Genomic DNA, 27,751 nt, shown 5'->3' with positions numbered 1-27,751 from the left:
CCATGTCGTTCCAAACCCATAAAAGCTTTGTTTGTCCTCGGAACACAATTTAAGATATTTTGGATGAAAACCGGGAGGCTTGTGAATATTGACAAAATTTTCATTTTGGGGTGGAGTATCCCTTTAATTGCTGTGTTAACAAAAAAAATTATATAATGGTTTAAATTGTCAGAATTGTCAAAATCAGAAAGTTCTTTCATGTATTATATGTTAAGGATAGTGAATCTAATGACTTCTGTATAGAGGTTTATTTTCCAATAACATATCAAATATATGAACATTGAATACTGATTTGAGTTTAAAATTACTTATGCGAGAAGAAAGAGATCTATGTAGACAAAGTTAGCAACATTATACAGAACTACCTGACAACAGAACGGCCAATCAGAATTAAGTATTCCATAAATATTCCACATTCTTTTCCCAATCACTTGAACATGATTACTTGCTTTTTTATATAATAAAATAAGACATTTTCGATAATAATAAGACAGAAGGGTGTAACACAAAAGGTAATTGAAGTCACATGACTGTCCTATTAAAAAGCCTGACCGTTTTAATGATGACATGATAGAGTAAAATGTCATAAACAGGAACCACACTAGCAATCTTGTTGTTTCTAAACCATTTCCTGTGCAACGTTTCTCGATCTTTTTAACAAAGCACAGAAAATACTTTTTTGTTGACATTCAAATCTAATTCCCGCCAAAGCGCCGTCGACTCTACAGTTACACAAAGTGCTCTGCCACCAGATGGTCATTTGGCTCTGACAGACACCTGGTATCAATGAACGGTAATTATTACATAATCAAACTAGTGTACCACTAAATCACTTTTCCCAACAAATGAGAAAGCTCTCAATATATCCTTGCTTATTTGATGCCAGTGGCTTACAATAATCAGTTTGACAGACGGCTAATGTTTACAGTGCCACAAACCACAGATAGGGGCCAGGTGAGGACACCTAACTGCTTATTCATGGAGGTACCAAGGGGATGACATCGGCACTGGCATGTCAGCTGTTGCCTATTGTGCCGTATTTGGTTCACCACCCATATAAATATAATGCAACAGAGGAGGAAACAAATGTGTGATACAATCGGAGCATCAACTGCCTCAAATTCTGAGAAGCCTGCTTAAGTAATACTATGATACTAAGAACCGGACACGTGCGATGCTTTTGGTTTAACCCTCTTATATGAAAGCTGCAAACAGGAAGACATGCAAAACTTGTTTTAATACATTATTCTGCTTTTATTTGAGTATTTTGCACTAGATTTGTATGCATGTTGTGGTTAAATTGGTTCACAATCATCAGATACCCAACTCCCACAGGTTCAAATCTGATATTCCCCATGTTAACTGGGAAAACCCAGTGAAACTGACCAACCAGGATCAAGGATTTACATTTGACTACATCCAAACCCTTCAAAAGATAAACTCGTCATTTTTAGATACGCTCAAATCCAATCCAGTTCATGCTGACCATCATGATAGTCTATTTTACAGTTACTTCGGTGAACTTCCAAGTATTCACATCTCTGGAAACAGCAGCACAAATGAGGTTAGAAGTTTGACCAAGTATGTTCTAGTGAAATGTGTGGTTAATGGTAGGAAGCATCTACGCATATCCTCGAGTTGAGGCACGCAAGGCAACATTTACGACAGGCCTGTGTAATATGACGGCAGTCATAAACAGCAACAAATCCAAAACAGACAGAGCTCACTGTGAGGAGACCGGGACTAGTTGTGGCATTTTTACTACATTAATGATTTTAGTAGAAAAAGCTATTAAATAGACTACTGTTTTTGTCCAGGAAGAAATACTGTTCATTTATGGAAAAGCAAGACATGTTGTCACAGTGCAATCTGCCATTAAAAAGGATATTATAAGCAATAAATTGATTTAAACCATAAATAAAAAAACACTAACAAACAGTAAAATGTAACAGCAGCTAACATTAATTAACATTTAAAACATACTGAACAGAATTCGCAATAATAGGTCTAATTATAGAACTATTTTGAACTGGATATTTGAAACCAATAAACAAAACTGCTAGTGAAAACACAATTGTGTAATTCGACTTCTGACTTGAAACCTTACTAAAATGTGAAAAACCCTTGTGAAAACCGGCGCATGCATGCAGATGCCATATGAACAAGAATCCTGTTTATACACAAATGCATGAAAGCGATACGAGAGAAAATGCGATAGAGAGACCGAGAAAGAGCAGTCGAAACAGCAGCAGAGCTCAATAAGCACTGGGGCCCCTTTGCCTGGGAAGTTGGTTCAACGGTTGGGGCCCAGATGGCTCCACACCTGCGAGAGACCCAGCTACAACACAGCGACCCACCGCCATTCAACTTTCCCTCACAACATTACAGCCCTGAACAATAGCTCTCCCAGCTTAAAAACACAATAATCTAAGAAAAACAAGCAATTAGTGTGTTCACTGAGTAATTTCATTCCTGCACCGATTCTACAACAATGTGAACGGATGACACATATAAACGACAAATACAAAGACGTGTCAAAAATTAGGCAATGAAGCAGGTGTCAATGCTACACCATATGGCTGCTCAAAACGGGTTTGTTCACGAAGATTCATGTAAATACTTCAGTTATTAACAATTAAGTTTTCAACTTAACTATACGAGTCACAGTGGCTGTTATTGGAGTTTTGGGCTGTTTAATATCAGTATCTTTGAAAACCAAATTCTTGTCTAACAATACAGTATAACACTTTACAGTAAAAAATATAAATATGCATTTTTTACAAAGGGAAAAAACTAAACTACTTTAGGTTATATTGTTTGTTGAATTATTTTGTTGAATATGTTTAACTGTCCTAATTAATCTCAGAGACCTTTAATTGACTTGATTAAATATAAAAAATGTCTCACAGTAATAGACAGATCTATATTCACTTACAGTCCTAACTACTGTTTACAGAGATTAGAAACATCCAATGAATATTACAAATAACAAAAGTATAACATATATTTACATAAAGCATATAAAAAATAACGTATTATTTTTTCGTTAAAATGTATACTTCATTAATACAGACACTATTTAGGCCTAATAATTAAAATTATATATTACATATAAAAAGATTTTTTAATGTTTTTGAAAGAAGTCTCTTATGCTTACCAAGGCATTTATTTGTTAAAAACACATAGTAACATTATTAAATATTATTACAAATTGAAGTTCTATTTAAATTTATTTTAAAATGTAAGTTATTCCTGTGATGCAAAGTTGAATTTTCAGCATCATTACGCCAGTCTTCAGTGTCACATGATCCTTCAGAAATCACTCTAATATGCTGATTTGCTGCCTAACTATTACCAATTATTATTAGTGCTCAATTATTAATAATAGTTCTTATAATTATCATTGCTGAAAACTTTTTTTGCTGTGTAATTTTTTTCAGAAATCATATTTTTTTTCAAGCTTCTTTAATGAATAGAAAGTTCAAAAGAACAACATTTATTTGAAATCTTAATCTTTCGTAATATTATAAATGTCTTTACTGCCATTTTCGATGAAGTTAATGTGTATGTGATGAATAAAAGTACTAAAACTTTTAAAGCATTTCAATCTTATTACTACATGGAAATAGTTTATTAAAGTATCTCTTAAAAGGATTTCTTACAATATATAAGATCTCTTTAAAATAGCCTTTAAAATTACCTCTTTAAAATATGTAATACCTCTTGAAAAATATCTCTTAAAAATGATCCCTTTAATTAATAATATATAACTTTGCCTAAAAAGATCTCTTACAATTTAAATGGCAATATAACATTCAAACAAATGTTGTGATTATCCATATGCCTCTAGCTTTTCACCACTTCTGTTGTGTATCACATTATACTGACTTTCAAGTCACGTTTTCTGAATAGGGGAGGCATTTAGCATCACCTTAAACATCACCTGTAGGAGGGCATGATAAACACTCCAGCACATGTGCAAACAGCAGGCATAGGGATGAATATGCACAGTATTCTGCCCGATATTACGAATACAGCAGTTCCATCTAAAGGATGAATCTAGTACTGCATTCCACATTCAGACCTTGTCTAACTGTACATTTCCTAACCATTATAATGAATTCCCTTTATTAAATCCACTTGTGACACAGAGTCAACTGGAATGAGAGTATAAAGCAAGTCTAACATGCAGGGAAGCCCCTAGTCAATGACTGCGGGTATTCAGAGCGCTGTCCTCAAAGGAATTCGGGTATGACTGCATGTAATTGACCAGAGGTCCTGTGAATCCCGTGTGTTTGTTGTCAATGGAATTTTTCCGGCTAAAAAACACGCATTGTCTCAGATTGAAATTCAACACATTTGACGCCTCATGTACATATAAACAACTATTTACATACACATTCAAGCTTTTTACATCAGTTGAAGCAGATGTTCAAAGAGCTTGCCACCTAATCAGTGTCTTTTTACTGTGAAAACCAAAAAAACAGGGCTGATTACAGTCGATAAAGTGACTCAATAGTGGTGAGCTGTGCTTTAAGAATGTGAAACATTACAACAGAGAATTGTAGTGCTTCAACCCCTGATAATCTCCACCGATTACACAAAAAACGGTCCTGCATGTTATGCCATTCAGAAAAAAAGGGTGGTTTAATGTACAAGGTTGGCTAAAGTCCTAGAGTTCAGCAAGTCAGGACAGCATCGCATGGGAAAGTGCAGCCTTGCTATGCATGGCCTTCAACCATAAAGGGAGAGTCGGGAGGCAATCTTTAAGAGTGGGCGCCACAGACGTGCACGGACTCATTCGTGTCCACAGGATGCATGCTGGAGGATGAGGTCTGACAAGGTAAGTTAGGCTGTTCAGGGACAGTTCCCATTGTTAAAGGAACAGTTCACCCAAATATGAAAATTATGACATTATTTACTAAACTTCATAATGTTCTAGGCCCATTTTTTCTATTCAGCAGAACACAAAAGGAAAGTTTTGGACAAATATGCTGGCCATTCTTTTCAGTATAATGAATGTCAAAAAAGTGACCCAATAAGTATCGTAAAAGAGATTTAAATTACTTGTGTGCTACATATTTTAAGAATTATGAAGTCATACAACAGCTCTTTGAGTAAAAAGAGAACCAAATTTAAATGAAAATTCTGACATCTGATTTGTGAATGATTCATTCTGATTTTTTAATTAATCAGTTGATCCAGAATCAGAATGATTCATACAAAAATGTGGCTGATCTGGTTCTTGTGTTCAGCTCACTGATTCAATGAGGTTTTCAGCTCAACGTGGGAGTTTTTTAGTTTATAATGACTTAAACTTTGATCTGTTAGTCACACAAATACTTGGAATATCAAGTCACTTTTATTACACTTTATGCAGTTTTTTGAAGATTAAAACCTCCAGGCTTCATTCATTGTAACTGCATGGAAATGAGCCAGGACATTATTTAAACTTTCTGCTTTTATGTTCCATGAAAAAGTCACATTTTTGAGGGAAAGAATGTTAATTTTTGGATGAATTATCTCTTTAAATTGTACGCTGACATATAATATCAATGACTACGTATCCCTCAGCAAAGCAAAAACAAAAAAAGTGCAATAAGTATTTAATACAATACAAGGTATACTTATCATAATGGATGTCTGATTAACACTCTAAAATACAACTTAATTTAGTCACCAAAGGGGTTTTTGCAACACGTGAGTCAAAAAGCCACCAGAGTGCCCTCTTGTGCATTGTTCTGTAAATGCATAATAGGAAAAAAAAAACACTTTTGAATCCAAGAAACCCTCTCTAGTACACATGTAGCGTGCATCTCTCCAGTATAGAACAGATTTTGAGTTCTAACCGTTCCATTTACTGGAAAAGCAGCAATTGGAATAAGAACAATCTGGAACTTGAGAGACGCTCGCCTCGGTATATCCCTCCATTCCAACAGCTGACAGCTTTATGGTTCACAACGCAAAGCAAGTAGAACGGAGCAGCTTTCCAAAACAGCTCAAAGTATGTTTTACACGCCACAGCTAGCATACAAAAATCTCCCGTAGCACTGTGACATGGAGACGAGAATTAGACCTGCTTCCAAGAAAGAAAGAAAGAAAGGACTTTATCCTGTTTTTTCATCCTAAATGGAGTTTAGGAAGTTCAACTGGCCTATTCTGAGGAGAGAATGCGTCAAGACAACAGCTGGCCCGCTGATGGGGCCTTCTGTTCCCTGTTTCTGAGAAAGCTAGTAGAGGACAAGATAGCTATGTCTGGCCAGAGGGAAATGACTGGAAGGAGAGATGAGACGAGGAGAAGGCAGGGGAGGGAAGGAAGCAGCTGGGAAGCTGATCTCGTCTGCTTTGACAACATACTGTAGTAGCCATAGTCTCTGGGCTGCTGGATGTAGACTAGGCCTTGCACAAGAACAGAATGGGGAAATGTGCAGGAGCCCATGTGCGCACACAGGAAACCCCGAATGAAGTCAAAATTTATAATAGTGGTATTATGTAACAGGAAGCCATATCTCCATCTGCACAAGAGCCAAGCCCTGGGAGAAAGGGGGAAATTACAGAATAATGCACTTCAGACATTAATTTCAATGCATTTGGCTCTATGGTTCAGTGACGCCCAATTAGACAGCAGCGAATGGACCAAAGATAGCACTTGAGGCTTATGTATACTGCAGCAACTGTATCACCTCAAATGATCTATCTGTGCTACTTTTCCTTTGGTCCATATAAAAAAGCACTGGCCCTGTCCCTAAGGCTTATGCTTGATTTATGGCAACGTCCAATTTTAATAACTGAACATTTACAATTACTCCAGAATATCTTATAATGTGATGGAAAGTGCTGAAGTTCATCTAAAGAACTTTCCCACTATTTCCTAATCCATTAGAAAGGTGCTTTAAGGCATTTTTAAGGTAGTCGTTTACTAGTTCATGTCAAAAGAGCCAACTCCGAAGTCTATGACATTCTGGTCTCCGTATATGGCTCAGTTTGCAGGAATTGTTTTTCGCTCATTTTATCGTGCGCCAAGCACAACAAAACATCTACTCATTTACAAACGCACACACGTCCTCAACAAGCCTTACAGCTGAAAATATTAATAATAACTATGTTCACATACAACCAAATAATTTGTTAGTAAACAGACTGATGTGTCGATAGATGCGAAGGCTGACATGGAACAGAAGAAATTGTTGAATAAATTTGTCACTTTTGTTGGCTTCTTTGCGCACAAAAAGTATTCTCAGAGCTTCATAACATTACGGTTGAAGCACTGATGTCATTTGGACTATTTTAATTATGTCCTTACTACCTTTCTGGGCCTTGAACGTGTCAGTTGTGTTGCTGTCTATGGAGAATCAGAAAGCTCTCGGATTTAATCAAAAATATCTTAACTAAATGCCTCTATGTTCAGCCGAATCATTCGTGATCCAGCTTCACCTACAGAAGAAGTGTGCAAGGTTTTTTAAATTAATCTTTGCAAATCACCTTTCCAAATAATATGCTAATTAGCAAGTTTCACCATGAATGCGGCTAAAGTAAACAATCCCTCAGAGAGCTGCTTGGAAGAGAGGGGCGGGGTCAGCAGAGCTCAGCAAAATTTAAAGGAGAATGACACAATACGGCTTGCTCTGAAAAGAGCTGTTTTTGACACGGTAAAAAATGTGCTTTTTACACTAACAATGAGAAATTTTAACCAAACTATGTTACAGACTTTTCATTAAGACTCAAAAAAATGATATCAACTTGTGGAAAATGGGCATTATATGACCCCTTTAAGTAGTTCAATCAATGGGGGAAAAAATTAAGCATGTAAACACTTGAATTAGACCACTTTTTCTCTTTCAGATGATACTGTCAACATTCTAAAGAGAATCTTGTGAAGAAAACTAGCTAAAGTCAAAGAAAACAAAAATAACTTTATTCAACAATTCATCTCCTCAGTGTCACCCTATAGCGCCATTTTGGAGAGTATCACATACTTAAACAACGTATGCAACATATGTACGCAGATACGTTGTTTACTTTAAGATCAAAGTGTAAACAACGTAAACAGCATATCCGCATACGGTGCTGCAGACACAGAACAGCATACATTGTTTACGTATGTGATACTCTCCAAAATGGTGCTATAGGGTGACACGGAAGAGACGAATAAAGTTGTTATTTTTGTTTTTTTTAAGCACAAGAAGTATTCTCGTAGTTTCTTAAATTACGGCTGAACCACTGATGTCGCATGGACTATTTTAAAGATCTCCTTGCTACGTTTCTGAGCCTTGATTGTGTAAGGATCCTTGCTGTCTATGGGAGTGTCAGAGAGCTCTCAGAATGCATCAATAATTTGTGTTCCGAAGATGAACAAAGGTCTTACGGGTTTGGAACGACATGAAGGGGAGTAATTAATGACAGAATTTACATTTTTTGGTGAACTATCCCTTTAAAGCAAGCAAAGAAAGTCAATTTAGGGTTAGCAAATCTCTAACTACCAAGTTTATGAAACAACATACCACTCTGAAACAAAGTTATGTTTCCAGGAGAGTTAATTTGTGCAACAGCTAGCCAGTTGTCAACTGTAAACAAATTGTAACAGTCGTTAATGCTTTTAGTAAGAAAGAATAAAACTTTTGGGTGATATTCTCATGAGATGACAAACAAAAGAATGGTTCAAATTCATCTGGAACTGTAGCCAAGCACATGATTGAAGCAAGCTTCATTTCTCATGCTTTGTAGAAGCACTGGCTCAATATAGGCAATAGGATGAAATTAAGCAGCTACATATGCACACTTGGAAACCCAAATTGCTGGCTGTAATGGAAATATAGCTTAATTCAAAGAGTAAAATCAAGGAAAGCATTCAATCAAAACCACCGTAAAGTTAATGTAACCAAATGACGTAGGCCGCTATGAAAAGCTTTGTTGTTCGTTTGGAGCCAAACAGTGTAAAGAGAGGGAGAGAGAAAAAGAATAATTACAGTTTTAATGGTATTTGTTTTTCCTTGCTTTCTTCTGTGCTTTAGGGGTGTTGTCAAATGCATTAATTGGACACATATGAAGCAAAGAGTTATGATAGATAAACACATTCCAATTGGGGGTGTGAGCAATCGACCCGAGAAGCCTGGAGACTTATACAAAAAAAAAAAAAAAAAAAAACTCAGCTGAAGTAGAACTGTTTAAATGGATACTTTTATATTAGTTCCAATGCCTGTGGCTTTATCTAAGTCCTTTTGTTCAGTAGTGCTTCCATCCAATCAACAAACTGATAGACCAAGACCCCGCCCCAATGTTTTCTTTTCCAATAATTTATTTAACTCGGATTATGTCACAATAGAGATGAAAAGATGTCGCTACTTCAGTTTCATCGCAACTATAAATACCTTAAATACGTACATGGTTCCCAGGAGAGGGACTTTCCTGCTCTGGAGAGCATCTGATTGGCAAAAAAATTGCTGATTGGTGTGCAGTGCAGGATGACTCATCAATATTTTTACTCCATTTCCAGTAGGTAAAAACTGTACAACTTGGGTGCGTATTTCTACTACAAACGAAGTTAAAAGTACATTAGCACATAGCCTCAATCTAACTTGTTAACAATTCCAAAACCGAAAGGTACTTCTTTTGAATAAGTAACTACTTTGTGAGCACTTAAAATATGCTCTATATAGTATAGGCCTAAATGTGTAGTATGAATGTAATTTGGATAGACTACATTCGTCATGTGACCTACCATTTTTGACTTCACATGGACTTTAAGATAATGAACTTCAAAGCAAAACTGCTTGCATAAGCATTTGGCCGCAACCATTTTGTTAACATACTATGAGGCTCTAGAAGGTCAGGCGAGAACTCTGTTAGCATTTTTGAACGTGTAAACTCAGGAAAGTAGCAAGATCAGCACCCAGCACCGTACAAAAAAATTGACCAGCGGCTAATGGGAAAGCATGCTAGCTATGCGCTAGATGGGACGCAGGTGATGATTCATAGAGCTCCATCTCTCAAAAAAAAGCGGGAGATACGCTACGGCTCGGGTTCCTGACGTGTTTCTGCAGCTGCCTGGTCGCAAACTTCATACACACATCTTTCTGTTTACCATCCAGAAATACAACGTTTACATTAGTGTCTGATGTTCGCATGTAATGAGCTTCAGTATGTGTCGCTTATGTGACGGGACCTGTACAGGGTCTACTAGATTACAGATCAACAGATTACAGGGTCTACAGATGCTCTACTAGATTAGACCCACATCACCTGAATGAGGGTCATGTTTAAAAGATGTTAGCGTAGTAGCATTTTCTGACCCTGAAGTCTACATATGATTGTGGTGACCTATAGGCCTACATGTGCCTGAGACAAAGAAGGTTTTTCCACAAAGTTTCATGGAAAACTTTTCTCGTTCTGTGCTGCCACCACCTGTGCAATGAAAGAATACCAGTTTCCTCAGATTAGCACCTTGTCTTTACTAGGCACAATGTGGCTAGTTATTTTAGAGACATAAAAAAGCCACAAAGTGACAAAATATCAGGCACTTAGGACATATGTCAATGCTGAAGTGATTGACAAACAGGGGTACATGTGCAGGGAGGAACATATTTGGTCTTGTAAACCTATAAAACAAAAAAATGAATTGATTAAAATAACTAATTGTGATTAAATGTCACACTTTTTTCCAGTTTCAGTAAACAAAATTTCACATAATCTAAAGTGTATGTTTCGTACATGGATGTTTAAACATTGATGACAGCTGTAGCAGAGACAGCATACACTATTAGGAAAAGAGACTTATTATATACTCCACTCATATAAAATTTTATAGGAAAAGTCACAATGCTCAATATGGCAGCTCTAGCCCCACCTTAGAGTTAAAAGAGCCAGTCATCTTTTTCGTAGAGCTTTACAGTTTGAATACTCTTGAATACTATTTTTACCATGATTTCAGTTTAAGAAGCATAATTTAGGATTTACTGTTAACAAATTGTATTCCTAATTTTGAAATGTTTTCCTTTGAAAGGAACAAAATAATTCTTGACATGCAGCACTATTGATGCTTACTGCAACTGTTGTGACAACAATGCAAAATAACATTTAAAAAATGTCATTTATCACAGATATCTATGGGCCAGGGATATTTTAGTATTATTTGTATACTATTTTAGTATAATAACACTGAGTTATAATTTCTTATTTTTTTAAATTTTAATTAGATTTAGTTTTTATACTGTATTTCTATTTATCGGTTTAAATTTTAAAGTGTAAGTTTTAGTAGTTTTTTTTAACCCTTTTTTATTTTCAATTAATTGCCAAGGGAACCTTTCAAATTTATGTTTTTTCATCTAATGTGAATAAATTTTTTTTGTTTTATATAACAATATCTAAAAAAAGTGATATGGGGTAATGGGCAACTATTGCGCAATCCTTCACCGATTTTGATTGGCATACTAGTCAACTTCTTCGTGTTATAAACTTTTTATAAATATAAACTTTTTTAAATATAAAACATTTTAAACAAGAAATAAGACCATCTTAAAGCGATTGTTCACCCAAAAATGAAAATTCTGTCATCATTTACCCACCGTCAAGTAGTTCCAAACCTGTATGAATGTCTTTGTTCTGCCGAATGCAAAGGAAGATATTTTGAAGAAAGTTTGTAACCAGGCTGTTTTGGGGCACCATTGACTTCCATTGTAGGAAAAAATATATACTATGGAAGTCAATGGTGCCCCACAACTGCTCTGTTCCCCACATTCTTCATAACATCTTCCTTTGTGTTGTTCAGCAGAACAAAGACATTCATACAGGTTTGGAACTACTTGACGGTGAGTAAATGATGACAGAATTTACATTTTTGGGTGAACTATCCCTTTAACTCAAAATAAACCATCTACTCCATTCTTTAATGTTAGAATTACATTAGTCAAAATAATTCATTTTCTTGATTTATTATTACACATGTTATCGACAGAGTAATTTGGTTTTGTGGGAGAAACAGAAGCCTCTTGAAGAACACTTACTAATCAAAGCTGTCAGTACTAGTGTTGTGACACTGCATTAGCCTAGCATACTAAAGAGTCGACATAAGCTTGCTGCACATTTGATGCTTTTAGTCTAGGGGTACAGAGGAGCAAAGGTAAGAAAAAAAAAGATGAGAAAGGAAGGATATGTCTCTTGTCAATGTGCAATATAAGGAGAGTTTTAGGCCAGACGAACCGCATCTGTGCATAATTCATGAGAGCTAGAAGTATTTCCCCATAGGGACAGGATGAGGTGTGAAGACTTGCCTCTTCTGTCACCACCAGGTTAGTGTTTGGGTGGGATGCAGCTCTCTAGGTCTGGGCAGGATTTCACTGAAAACCTTCAACACGGTCATATGTGAGAGTCGGAGGAAAAGGCGCCTTGAGAAATGAAGACAGCTGGGCCAGCACTTATGCAGTCAGACATCTCATCACTCTAGAAAGAGTCTGTCTTTGAATTCTGTGGGAAACACTGACCTGTAACACCATATTTTGCCACCCCTGCAACCACATACTAAAATTTGTTTTAATACATTTGTTTTTATTGTTATAAATACCATTTATTGCTATCTATGAATTATAAATAAATACAATTTAATACGTATTATAAATTATCTTGTTTATGGTTTACGGTTGTGCAGTCATTTTTTTAGGGAAGTGACTTATACTTATACTTGTATTTTTTAAACTAATCACAATCAATTACCGTTCAAAGTTGTTTTTAAAGAAATACTTTTATTCAGGAAATATACATTAAATTAATCAAAAGTGACAGTAAAGACTCAAAAAAACGTTTGTTACAAATAAATGCTGTTCTGTTGAACTTGAAAAAAAAATTATCACAGTTTCCAAAAAAAAAGCTGTACAACTGTTTTCAACATTGATAATAATAATAAATGTTTCTTGACTTTACAATCAGCATATTAGAATGATTTCAGAAGGATTTTGTGACACTGAGGACAGGGGTTATGGCTGCTTAAAATTCTACTTTTCCAACACAGGAATGAATTATATTTTAATATTTATTTAAATACAAAATGGTTATTTTAAATTATAATAATATTTCACAATATTATGGTTTTACTGTATTTTTATCAAATAAATGCAGCCTTGTGAGCATAAGAGACTTCTTTCAAAAATGTTAACAAATCTTGCATGATCAGTTTTAGCACAGTATTCATAATAGTAGCGCAGGAAATATAATCTTACTTGGGCTGAGATTGATCAAATTTGAAAGATTCTGTGACACAGTCAGAAAATTCTCCAAAACAGGGCTACACACGTGTCTTCTTTAATTTAGCATCTCATGGCCCATCCAAGAATCATACAGCTTTGCCTAGTGACTGGTACAACACACAAACACCATCCAAGAAACGTAAAATCTTACAAAAAAACACCCTCTGGAGAGACCAGAAACTGTTCCTCACAGACAAACACATCTGTTGAAAATTAGTCTTTTTTGGATCCTTGACTTCATCTATAACTATGACTTACGACAACCATTGTAAGTGGATGTTTTAGCATGACTACCCTAGCTTTAACTTGTTTAAAATAGTTCAATGTCAGTCTGGTGTTTCTTTTTCTTTTGCATTGCAGACACAAAAGGCTTTTTTCCAAGTGTGCGATGCCTACAGAAGACAAATCAATCCTCATGGACACATGTGCGTGCACAGGGGTGAGTTTGATGTCATGGAGTATGACATCTGCTCTATTCTTCACCACATTGTTACTGGCCAGCAGTAACCCAAAATTAACCATGATGGAAGGAAACTAGACAAATCAAGAAAATTGTGCTTTGTTTGGCCAGTTTCCTTTGTTGTAACAATTTAACAAATTCAGAACAATAGAACAGCTTAACATCTGGGTTACTACTTGTTTACATCACTGGTGGTGTAAAGAACCTTTAGGTTTTAATCAAGATTGACATTTTCAGAAGAACATATGTGACCCTGAACCACAAAACCAGTCTTAAGTAGCTGGGGTATATTTGTAGTCAAAATTATTGATTTTTCTTTTATGCCAAAAATCATTAGGATATTAAGTAAAGGTCATGTTCCATCAAGATATTTTGTAAATTTCCTACCATAAATATATCAAACTTAATTTTTGATTAGTAATATGCATTGCTAAGAACATCTTTAAAGGCACCCTCAGAATCCAGATTTTCAAATAGTTGTCTCTCGGCCAAATATTGTCCTATCATAACAAACCATGCATCAATGGAAAGCTTATTTATTCAGCTTTCAGATGATGTATAAATCTCAATTTTGTAAAAATTGACACTTATGACTGGTTTTGTGTTCCAAGGTCAAATATCAGCACCTAAAAGGCACAAAAGTGCACCTTTTGAAAAGGTACCGCCTCAGTGACAGCTTTTGTACCTTTTTTTCTGAGCGAAGAGAGTAAAATAGTCTAAAATGTATGAATATAACATCACGAAACACAAAACGGAATACATATTCTCGTCAAAACAAAAACTGTAAAGGTGCTAGGGGTGGCCGATATACCTGTAGACACGATTAACCGTATTGGTCAACTGGTAGAGATTTTGGACTATCTTCTCTATCGCGGTTACACGCTCACATGATTTTTCCGTGCTACGTTCTCATGACAACTTATTGTTTGCACACATTTTTAAGCATTATGGTTTAAAAACAAGTGATTTTAAGCCATTGAAATGCAAACAGCAGCAAAAGAGAAGAGACTTGAGAACTCTTGAGAAATCTTTGCAAGTATCCTCATAAACAGTAATTAAGACCTTTATTGAAAGCAAACAGCTCAGACAGAAAACACACGTGTAACAGTATACTGGATCCGGGCAGCTCTTAAAGTGACAGCAGTATAATATTCATGTTAATTAAACAATAAAGGAGAGAAAATCTCTCGCTGCTCTTGACAAAATCACTTTTGTAACTTTAATAAGAAGAAATATATATATATATATATATATATATATATATATATATATATATATATATATATATATATATATATATATATATATATATATATATATATATATATATATATATTTAATTTACACAATGAAGAATATACAGTGTTTTTATACATTTGATTACTTTATACAATGTTTGTAGCATTTCTTATTTATTTGTTCTACTGTAGTTTTTTGTGCTATTGCTTCACATTACCCAAACGAACCAAACTCTGACATCAAACAAATCCAAGTGTACACCAAAAGTGTTATTGTGAAAGCCCGCAAAAAATGAACACTAAATACTATATAAGTGGTTAGTTCAAAGTAGAGATTTAAAAGTCATGGTTTTGTCGGCGCCAATAGCTTGTCGACATGTAGCCCTGTAGCACTTCAGGCGTCCCGAGCTTGATTCCCGGCTAACCCCCCCCTCACTTCCTGAACACTTACTGTCATACTGAAATAAAAACACAAAAATTAAAAAAAAAATAATAATAATTGTTGTATTTTAGTTTAGAATGTGAAAACCATATGAAGCCTAAGGAAACCAGGAAGGCCTTGAATCCCATCTTTTTGAACCACTCCGGAGTTACATAATGTTCTTTTCCATTTTCCTGACCTTCTCCCCAGTGAGGTCGGCCTACGTAAGGCCTCTCAGGGTGGCAAAGTTGCTTTATAAGCGATGGAGGAATCCTCCTCAATTCGCTCTGCCAAACGTCTACTCTGCTATTCCTTCGAGAGAAGCCACCGGGCGAGACTGTGTGTGTGTGTGTGTAAAGGCTTTCTTTCGATAAAAGCGTATGGCCTTTAAGTATAAGCAGACTTCTTTGTCTGTCTGCCAGGAGTCATTTATATCTCCCGGATAGTGGGAGCGAGAGCAAAGCCACTAGGCCCAATGTTTTCCAAACACATTGCAGTTAAAACAAGAGGGACGTTCTGAAACTGCTCACTTGGGGCCGGGTACCCTCCAGAAAAGTGCTTAAATAGAGTGCGACAAGCAGAGACTAGAGTTAAATCATGCTCTCGCATTGTGCACACGAAGCGAGAGAGCGCTAAATAAGGCCAGGCTGTGCACATCCCCGGCCCACACGTGAGAGGCGCTTTTGATGTTTCTCAGATGTCTCTCGCTGGTGCCGGGCGCATTCGCTTGGCCTGAGCGACTTCACAAGATTCTCGTGCCATCGGGGTCAGTCACACGCTCACCAGAGGCTCATCACATGGCTTGACCTCCTTGCGGTGTACGGTTCCTCGTGCGTGCAGGAAATTCGCCGATGTCAAGCGAAAGAGCATGAATTATTAACCGGTGATGTAAGGAGCCGAAATGTCTGCACCGATGTTATGACGCTCGCCGAGGAAAGTGAAAGCTTTGTGCAGTCAACCCTACTGAACCAGGTCAGAAGCCATCAGCGCAACAAGGCTCCACACTCCACACGGGCATGTGGGATCTCTCTCTAAACCCATCACGAATTCCTCGCCCTTGGCAGCCATTCAAGTCTTCGCCTTATACCCTTGATCTCTCTCTATCTCTGCGTTTCCCCTGTCCGTTCTCTCTCTCTTTTCATCAGAGCTGGCAGTGGAACTGTAGGCTGCATTCTGCACTAATTAACAGCCTTCAGAAGAAGACCACCAAACTGGTAAACTGGCACACTCTAAGCACACTTTGTGTTTTTTTCCTCGCCAGTCAAACGTACACACTCCATGTCAGCACGTATCAGGCAGCGACGGGGGCCTCTGGGGGGAGCTCAACACACTCCTGACTTGAACGCAGTCACCTTCTCTGGTGTTTCTTTAAAGAGTCAGAGAATTCTTCCTTTTCTCATCTTATGCCGCCAACACACTACACGAGTCCATATAACGTGTACATAACGTTCATAAATTCAGGAACTTGAAGTTGGTGCTCCAAAAAAAAAAACACAACGTGAACATGATAGTTCATCCAACCCCAGGTGATAAATCAATGAAACAATAGGTGTGTGTGAGAAAAATACTAGTCATTGATGAGAGAATTTAAATTTTTGGGTGGAGTATCCTTTAAATATCTAAACCTGTCTGCAATCCAAGTCTTGTGGTGTGAAACGTGTTTTGACTGAAACTGATATCGTCAACAACAGATAGTTGTGTGGTGTGAAAATAACAGCAATCTCATGGCTGTTTCTGATGAAAGTCATATAACTCACCCCAAAATTAAAGTGTCTCAGTGTTTTTCGGGGAACAGTATTGTTTTGGACACCACTGACTTTCATTGTATAGAAAAAATGCTTAACGGGATAGTTCACCCAAAAATGAAAATTCTGTCATTAATTACTCACCCTCATGTTGTTCCAAACCTGCAAGACCTTCATCTTCGGAACTCAAATTATTGATCAAATTTGATTGCTTTCTGACCCTGCATAGACAGCAACACAACTGACACATTCAAGGCCCAGAAAGGTAGTAAGGACATCATTAAAATAATTAATGTGACATCAGTAGTTCAACCGTAATGTTATGAAGCTACAAGACTAATTATTTTGTGCAAAGAAAAAACAAAATAACAGCTTTATTCAACCGTTTCTTCTCTTCTGTGTCAGTCTTCGACTCGCTTTCATGACAGTACCACGACGCATGCGTGTGCATTCCTCTGTTTGCAAACAAGGCGCAGTGGCACCACAGACATGCATGGTGGTACTCTCGTGAACGTGCTTTGACTGACACAGAAGAGATTACATTTTTGAATAAAGCCATTATTTTTGTTTTATTAGCGCACAAAAAGTATTCTCGTAGCTTCATAAAATTAATGTTGTTCCACTGATGTCACATATACTATTCTAATGATGTCCTTACTACCTTTCTGGGCATTGACTGTTGTAGTTGCATTGAGGTCTAAGCAAGGTCAAAAAGCTTTCGGATTTCATCAATAATTTGTGTTCTGAAGATGAACAAAAGTCTTATGGGTTTGGAACGACATGAAGGGTAAGCAAATTAATGACAGAATTTTCAGTTTTGGGTGACCTATCCCTTTAAACATTCTTCAAAATATCTTCTTTTATACTCTACAGAAGAAAAAGCCATACAAGTTTGGAACGACAAAGTTAATACAATAAAATTTTATTTTTTGGTGAACTTTCCTTTAAAGCCCAAAAGTATGCTTTGTTTTTATCCATACTTTTGGGGATTCATTAGACTAGATGAAGCTGTGAATACTAAAATAAAAAAAAATCTAAGAATTTTTTTTAATACATTTTTAAAATATCATAGTTTTTCTTAAATTAATATTAATATAATTTAAAAATATGTAAAATATTTTTTAATTTAGATATTTTAGCAGTGTTGCTTTAATTGATGTGCACCTTGTCACATTTTGCATAAATGCCCTATAAGAAAGGAAACCATTAATTGATTCCTCTAATTATACATAACTTCCTTAAGACAATGAATTGACTTAGCAACCAACTGACTAATCAATTTAAAAAATATTAAGTTTAAGACTGGCAATTCCTAGTTTGGCACTCATCTAACTGGTGGTCCAAAACAGCTATGCTGTTTACTACCAAAACATTTTCTAGTGAAACTGGTTGAGACACTTGCTAGTTAAGAAACCTGGTGGGAACAGCAGCAAACCAGCATTTCATCCTAAGACCTAGCATCCATATGTCTAGAAATGTCTGGAAAATTACTTACTTAAAACGTTTTAAGACAGCTAATCGATAACTGGAGTTTGGAGCTTATCATACCAAATGTACGCAAGAGCATTTGTGGAATTTGAGGCTACCAAGAGGATCAAGACTACAGACAACGAGTTCATTCGAGCCTCAACAAGGAAGTATGGCAGCAGTAAGAGAAACGCTCAGCATAGCAGCACACAGCTGAACGCAGGCAGGGTGAATGACTCCGTTTCTGTGTGTGTTGGGCAGCAGGCCTCGTTATAGGCACATAGACACGTGGAGCCAGGGCGACAGAAGCCACGCAGATGCAGTGAAGGCACCCCGGCCCTGCTCTCAAAATCCAAAGCCCAGACAAAACCACATTGTGTGAGGATTTATGGGAAGGCTTATGGCCTCCATGAAAACAAGGCACCCTCTGAAAGACACACACTGAGTCGGTGTGATGACAGTCCCTCAATGGTTTGGAGAGAACAGTAAGCAGTGTGGGTCTGTGAGAGAGAGAGACGGATGAGGACTGTGAATCAAACTGGAGGAAGATGACACTTGAAGGGTTCTGGTGGTGGCAGGAGCGGGGCTCGCAACCAAACAGCTGCGTGACGGGAAAGCGCAAGAGGAAGCAATCTGTGAACATACTGTTTGATATCTGAATGGGAGCGGGGAAACTAGAGGGAATCAGCTACAAGCTAAAGACTAAGTTAAGAGTTATAGAAAATGGTTTAAAACAACAGAAACATGGCAAGGTTTAAGAGTGGACCTTTTATTCTCATAAAAACAACCACTCAATTTATGAGATTACGAAACAATTCACAGACAAGTCAATGAGGTGATGCTTGTTTTTTTATATCTAAAATATATATATCAAAGAAGAAAAATAGCCTCCTTTGCTATTAAAAGCAGTTTGGCTTAATTCAATAAGCGAAACTGACAATTAATATTTGAAAAACTTCCACAAAATTAAAGTCATGTTGCGCAACCAACATTCTGAAATAGAAAAATATATAAAACTAGATTATATCATAGTGACAACCCACTCAGATTTGATTCTCTAATTCATGTGGCAAAACTGATTATGAATAATGATTCATTAAAAAAAAAATTACCTTGATTTTTTTTATATATATTTTGAAAAATAATAATTAAGATGTGTCCACTCACATGTATTCATAAGAAAAAATAATAATATGTATTTTTGTATTTGTATATATATATATATATATTTTTTTTTTTTTTTTTTTTTTTTTTTTACTTTTTGGTTACACCACATGACATGTAAATTTTAAAGTCATTAATGTTAAACTTTCTTTTAAAATGGTAGGCTATAAGTTTTTCAAAACCATATGAAACCAACTTGTTTTACAAGACATTCGCCTTTTCTTGAAAATTGCATAAAAGTTTTTCAAAACTATATGAATGCATACATTGGACTATGCTTTAAACTATATATTTAAAAGACTTTTGCTTTTTATCATGGACACAATACGTCATTGGTTCAGATATCAATTTAAAAGAAGACTGAGAGAGATCTATAAAATGTTATATAATAGACCCCAATAAGTGCTTTACCAGTAATTCATTTCAGGCCAAGCTCTTCTCTTAACAGATCCATTACCGCCACGACAAAGAAGGCACCCGTCCCTGCCCTGCAATTCTCCGACTAGCGTACAACTGTGCATGCGTATCACTTAATGGGGAGAGCAGGGGGTGTCGAAGTTAAGGCTGGATCCCTGCACGGTCTCAATGGTGTTCTTGTGTTCGGCACCGCGGAGGTGACTAGCTATCAGGGCCCCGCATTGCGCGCACAGCGCCCCCGCTTTTTCCATTCTGTCAGCGCCGAGCAACACACTGGTTCCTTCCAAACTCAGCGCCACTTCATTAAATGACTTCAGACTCTTGGCAGAGGCAGTGGGAAAAGTCTATATTAACTGTGTGTGAGATCCACGGGGTGGCCAACAAAGGCTGTGGTTGTTCCCCCTGTATGGGTTCTCTGTGCCGGGGAGAGGGTTTGGGACCTTTAGGGGTACCTGCTAGTCCTGCAGTACACCGTGGCTTGCTTTAAAAAGCCGAGGAATATCCAAAATTGCGTGATGACATCATATCTATAGATGCATCTGATTGGTCTGTTGGGTGACACTCTCAAACAGGACTACACCTATCCGATAAATCGCAGCATTTGTGCTTATTCATACCGTGAGGTCATTACTTTACATAGCTGATGTAAAGCTGACCAATGAAGTCCCCGTAACAGGCCTGGCCTTCAGAAACTAGGCTACAGCGATGGTGACGAACAAGAACAGAAAACCGTCCAAACAGAAAACCACAGATGGAGATTTTCAAAACCAGCGGCTCAATTTTGACTGAACAGTCGCTTGTGGTCCCCCTCACAGAAGCATCTATGGAGCGCTTGTGACAGAGGCATTTACACAACTTATTGAGTGTTAAAGGCCTCATTCTCAGCGTTATTGAACTAGAGCAACAGACACTTTAAAAGCGGTTGTTCTCACAATTGGCTATGAAAGAAAGCTCAATTATTCAGCCGAATCCACTTTTTTGCTCCCTAGGCAAGTCCTGTGTCCATTTCTCATGAAGTGGGTAAAAATCACAGTGAGCATATCACAGCATAATAGCCACCTTTTAGAGAGCCGTGAGCATCAAACAGAGTTTGAGTCCTGTGGTGGAGAAGCGGTGATGTCAAGATTTACCGTTTGTTTGTGGGAGAGCTGGAATTAAAGTGAAATAAGGAGTGTTGAGAGAGAAGGGACAGTGCAGAAACAGTGGGATTGTGGGAGAGGGTCAGACATCCATCACTGCCATTCTCAGTCGGTGTGCCTTCAGGTTCCCACACAGTGTCGTATGCTGTGCTCTCTGCCTGCTCTGTGTAAGAACACACACATATACACATTTATCCTGCCATCTCAATTGACATACCATAGACTTAAACAGTATTTATATAAAGCCATGTATAGTTTCTACATATTAACGCTAACACAAACCAGAGGCACCATGGCCATTTAAATTTGTTAAGCGGATTACAAATGCAAATTCCTATATTTTTTTTGTTTCTTTGTTTCTTTGTTTTTTACTTTTTCAGATATACAGTGCCCTCCATAAGTATTGGAACAGTAAAGGCCAAATTGCCCTGTTGGCTGTGGAGTCGAGACATTTACAAATATGATTAAAAGATGAATATGAGACAAAACTACAGAATGTCACATTTTATTATTAGCCGTTTCAATATTAAGCGTAACAAGCTTTGATAAGAGATGATGATGAATGTTAAAGAAACAGAAAAAGACCAGTTGATTTTTATACTGGTCAAGAAAACTTGCTAGTTAAGCAAACCAGCATCTAAATTGCACAGAAATCAATTACAATATTCACGTCCAGTCGACAGGCACTCCTGTGTGTGACCACTGCGACTATGATTCATTTATTTGTTCTAATTAAGAGAGGCTACAGTCGGCCCGGCCTGATTAAGCTGTTGATCTTACTGGGCGGCTGTGGAGGGCGAGCTAATTAAGAGCAGTCTGCTTAAACAGGAAGGTGAGGAGGTCTGCAGCACAGTTTTCCTGCTGACCGCCCATTTTTACATATACAGTCCTCTCAGTCTGACGCCACATTCACATCCATAGCTTCTCATTTTCAGACAAACCTCTCTTATCTCACACATGCATCTAGGACTGTCTCTCAATGAGCTGCATTAATCCCACACTTCGCCCAGCATGCGGGTCTCATTTCAAACGCTGTGCCACGCTTGGTTTTTCCCAATGTGTGTGCATACAGTATGTCACTGAACTTTGGATCCTGTGTGTCAATAATTACTCTTTATTCATTATTTTTCAGTCATGGACCACAAACGGCTCGGGTTACTCTGTAGGTAATATCCTGGCTGCTTCTTGTTAACGTGGCAGAGTGAAGAAAAAAAACTAGAATCCACTAGTGGTGAATATGACAGTGCTTCATACATTCTGCCAAAGGAAGCAGAGGATATCAAGTAAAGTTCAGAATACTAGGGAAAATCCCTCTTTGAGGAGCAACAACCATCAGTTAAGTAGGTGTTTGCTGACACCTACTGGAATACACGTGGTACTACTTGTATTACTCTTGTTTACATATAGGCCTATATTTCTCATTGTCCTTGTTATTATTTCTCATATTTCTTATATTGCTTAGTTTTTCATTATTTCTAATATTTCAGATATTTAAGATATAGTTGTCAGTGTTGCAAAAAAATAAAATTTAAATATGTAAAATATAATTCCATAAGAACACATTTATTGATTTACAGTATTGTTATTGTTCCTTAAATCTAAAATTAAAAACTATTCAAATTGTTTTCCGTAAGTAAAATAAAGCTATTTAAAATTAAATAATTTTTAAAAATTAAAATAAATTTAAAAACTTGAATGAAAATTACAAATCTTGCCTTGGCAACTAACTGAAATAAGTTGAAGTTGCTAATAAATGACTAAAACTGGGGGAGAAAAAAAATAATAATTTGATCTATATAGATTTTTTTAAATTGAGAATGTGACAAATTGAAAAATGACAGTAGACATAAAGTACAGAAAAATGAACAAACAACACCACCACCAACAACAAAAAGCAATATACCAAAACCAAAGATATATGAATAAACAGAATGTAAACATTTTCCACAGCCTTTCAATAAATGATAGGGAGAGAAAGAATAAATAAGAAAAAAGTAACAATAATGTTAGCATACAGTTGGTATGTATTCTAATAATGATAATAATAATAATATACAGTTGTGCCACATTTAGATATAATATAGTCACATTTCTTCTAATCGGTTGTAACATAATATTTTCAGTAATTTTGATTTGAGGGTGACTAATGATAGGAGGTGAGGCAAAGAAGAGACGATAGAAAAGGAGATTTTTAATGTGAGATATTCTTTTTTTCTGCTTCTTTTTCCTTTTTCTTATTTTTTGTAAATAGCTAGTTAAATAATATTATTCATTTTCATTGAGTTATTAATTCATTCATTCATTCTTTTGTTACCGTTATTGATAACACTGTCATCCTTAGCAGAGAAAGACAAGAAAAGACTAATAACGATAGTAAAAAAGAAGAAAAAAAATATATAGAATTTTTTTTTATTAATTAAAATGACAAAAATAAATGACAAAATGAATAAAACTTCAGCTAAAATGTAAATGTAAAGCTAAAATATAAAAGTAATAATAATAATAATAATATTAATAATAAATAAACTATACTAATAACACTGTTCATGTATACATTTTGTTTTATTCATGTACACATATATATATATATATATATACATATATATATATATATATATATACATATATATATATATATATATATATATATATATATATATATATATATATATATATAAAATATAAACATTAATATGCATAATAAAAATACATTTAAACACTGATAAATATGCTGAAATTAAAATTGAAGCAAAGCTTGAATTGACATTAAAATGTAGCATAATTACTCTTCCAGAATGTGTCAGCGAGCCACATTACATATACATTAATATAACTTAGAAGCTAAATATAGACCAACATGGCATATACAAAATAGCTTGATGTTTTTAAACATAACTGAGTTACATAATTCTATGTATATTTACTTACAGTACCGTAAACAGAAAATATGTAACCAAATTTTCTCTAGTGTTACTCAAATCTGATCTTTCATCCACTAGATGGCAGCATTGTCAAAGAAACGTATCAGGTATCCTTATTCCTTTGTGTAAAGTTAAGCTATCACTTTCTTTATTGAGATTTACCAACACACTATTGTGTTAGCTAAACATTTATATCACAGTTTTAGGTCATTTTTACAGCATAAACTAAAAGAGAGGAGTCAAACCAGATTTTGAGGGACTTTACTAAAGTCAAAAAATTCCCATGTATGATTTAACCCAAGATCTTCCTGTTAAAAAATACAAACCATTTACCATAATGAATAACTCATAGGCAAGTCAGAGCTTTTATTGCTAAGCCACTTCCCAATGGAAATTACTACTGTTTTTCTGACTAATATGTTATGATTCATCTCAAGATTCATACTCGTCCTAACCATGCTAGTTTGGCCTGCTTAACTGTACATTGATACTAATATTTGTATTGTGTAAAGCACCATTAAACAATAGCCTAGTGAAATAACTGGAATTACATAATATTATTATTGCATAATATTTTCAGCTAAAACCAGAAGCCAGTCTCTATAATAGTACACGTTATTTCAAAATAATCATAGAAAATTATTCAAACTATCATGCATATATTAAAGCCTATTTATGCTGATAACTTTTTTGTTGTTGTCTTTATTTTAATTAGCATAGATTCCAGGAAACAATGACGCAGAGTTGCCCCAGATGAGCCTTTCACTGTCATTCTATCAGTGCCCGCAAACAGCTGCTCAGAAGACAACTACTGTCATTTCCGCTTCAGAAGAACAACAAACAAAACATAGAAGTGCACAGAAGGAGTGTGAGGATGCACGCATTGAGCAATTCACATTTTCACTACCACTATTAATTAACTGTATTCTCTGTTGGTGGTTCAACACTTTGATATATGTAATAAATTTAGTGTGTGAAATCAAAATTACTTGAAGGGATGTTTTCTGTGATTCTAAAAAGCAACTCAACAACTTCTAGGCACACATCTAGTCAGAATTACAATGTTATATATGTGTGTGTGTGTGTGTGTGTGCATGTTTATGTGGTTTATGAGGACACAAATTTGTATAATGACATGGGTATGACAGAGGTATTACAATATGAGGTGGTTTATGAGGACACTGCCTATGTCCCCGTAATTCAAAAGGCTTAAAAAACATACTAAATGGTGTTTTTTTGAAAATCTAAAAATGCACAAAGTCTCCTGTGAGGGCTAAGTTTAGGTGTGTAGGGTTGGTGTAGGGCAATAGCACACACAGTTTGTTCAGTATAAAAACCATTACGCCTATGGAGAGTCCCCATAAACCACAAAAACCAACATGTGTGTGTGTGTGTGTGTGTGTATGTATGTATATATGTGTATGTGTGTGTGTTATGTATGTGTACACACACACATACATAACTTATATTAAATAAATAAAATAATATCAAACTAAATCATATCAAACACAATATAAAAATGTATTTCTTTAATATACTTTGATACAATTGGTGTTTTAAAATATTATTTCCTAAACTTCTTTCCTTCAGTTGTTCTTCCAAATCGAAACACTGATCTCACAAGTAACAGAAAGTCAACAGTGTCATTTCTCAGAAGCCAAGTCTCTTAAAACCACAGCAGGTGACAGTATGCGTAGGAGATAAATCAACCATAACGGCCACACAGAAAGATCAGCCATTTTGATTTTCAACCAAGAAGGGTGCTTTAACACTCTTGATAGAAATCAGGTATAGCTTGACAAATCGTTGCAATAATGAAAAATTCAATAAATCATTTTGTTCTGTCAAATACACTGCTGGGATGCACTGTGGGACCTGCTCTCTGAAGGACAAAGACCTCCCTGCATCTGTTTCAGGAGTCAGAGACACTGTGTTCCTGATCGAGCCCCCCGGCAGGAAGCTACATCCTCCCCTCCTCCTCTTCCTCAGGAGAGAGGACTCTGGATGAACTTGTGCAGCGCCGAGGCTCTAAAATGAAGGCTGTGCCCACATCCTGTGTTCATGTTCGATGTCTTAAACGAGCACCTGCCAGACTTGCCCCTTGCCTTCTGCAATTACCCAAAAACTGAAACTGCTGAGGCATTTTCTGTTTTGTTTTTGGGTTTGTACTTGCATTCGGAAAAGCATGTGTTGAGCAAATTTCACAGAGGAAGCACTGCATACATGACTAAAGCAAACAATCACTGTAGAAACAGGTATTGAATGCCATATACCTTCCAGCTACGAAAATGTTGAAACTTGACGGTGCACTTAAAAGCATCCATTGTGTTGTTATTACAAATGACTCACTAAGATGAATATTACACAATCAAACTATATAGTCTAGCTTTGATCACTTAGGTTGGATTAGTTCAGCAAAAGATCCACAAGTTTGTTCCCTGATGGATTTTAATAACAGCCAAGGTATTCACTCTGGCTTGCTTGGGATGCCATTCACAGCTCAGGGACTCTGCCTTTATTGGACCTCTACAAAAAGTCACATGCATGGGCCAATGAGTAAGCATGATAGAAATTGATTTTAAAACACACAAATCAAGTTCTTAGAAACATAAAATTCTGTAATCATGTTGGAATTATACATTTTTTGGGAAAAAAAAAAAGATTCATATTTACTAACACATTTTATTTAATTTAATGACAAAAAAATGTCATACAGTGGAACCATAATGTAAAGTACAAAAACATATTTTTAAACCTTGAATACACAAACAACTTTATCGATGTGAAAAAATTATTTTACATTTTTAACTGTTGTTATTAAAGATGAATTATAAATATCTAAAGGCTAAAAGATCTTGACGGTAACAAAATCTGCCTTTTCATAAAAAGGTAAAGAAAAATGTTATATTTTAAAAACTAATATGACAAAAAAATTCTTATTGGGTTCATTTTGCTTATTGCTGGTTATGCAACACTGATTTTGATTTACAAAGTTTTCTTAAATTATTGTTTTTTAAAGGCTTCACTGTTTTGTTTTCTTAAATAAATAAATAAATAAACAGTGTCTTCATAAAAAGGTAAAAACTTTTTTTTTTTAAGACATATGACAACAAAACAAGTTCTTACATATTAGTCAGGCCTATGCCACACTGACTTTGGTTTACAATGTTTTCAAAATGTAAATATTTTAAAATTACTTAATTGTTTTTAATAACTAATGTAATAAAATATCTTTATATTAACAAAATATATTATTTTTATACAATGACATCAAAATGGGCTCTTCTATTGGTAATTCTTTACTGACTTTGATAGCCTATACAAAGTTCTCCATACACAAACATTCAAAAACGATACATAATGTTATAATATAACACTTTTTCAATAAATAAAGTATTTTAGCCTTTTAATTTGACTTGTTTAACAATCTGTGGACAGTTACACCACCAAGACTGTTTTTTTACTTAGATTTTTTTTTACAAAAATCTAAATTGCTTTTACTTCACACAATAAAACTATTAATAAAACAGTGTGTTCAAATCAT

At 35.8% G+C, this 27,751-nt stretch overlaps 1 protein-coding gene across 2 annotated transcripts in view; it reads right to left on the bottom strand.

Moving 5' to 3' along the window:
- LOC306867060 (G1/S-specific cyclin-D2-like) overlaps window positions 1-27,751 on the bottom strand; it is a 160,515-nt gene that overhangs the window by 131,916 nt on the left and 848 nt on the right. The gene's annotated exons all lie outside the window — the stretch shown is intronic.

This window comes from Barbus barbus, assembly GCF_936440315.1.
Source record: "Barbus barbus genome assembly, chromosome: 48".
NCBI lineage: Eukaryota > Metazoa > Chordata > Actinopteri > Cypriniformes > Cyprinidae > Barbus > Barbus barbus.
The sequence above is the reverse complement of the archived record's forward strand: the minus strand, read 5'-3'. Positions and strand labels throughout refer to the sequence as shown.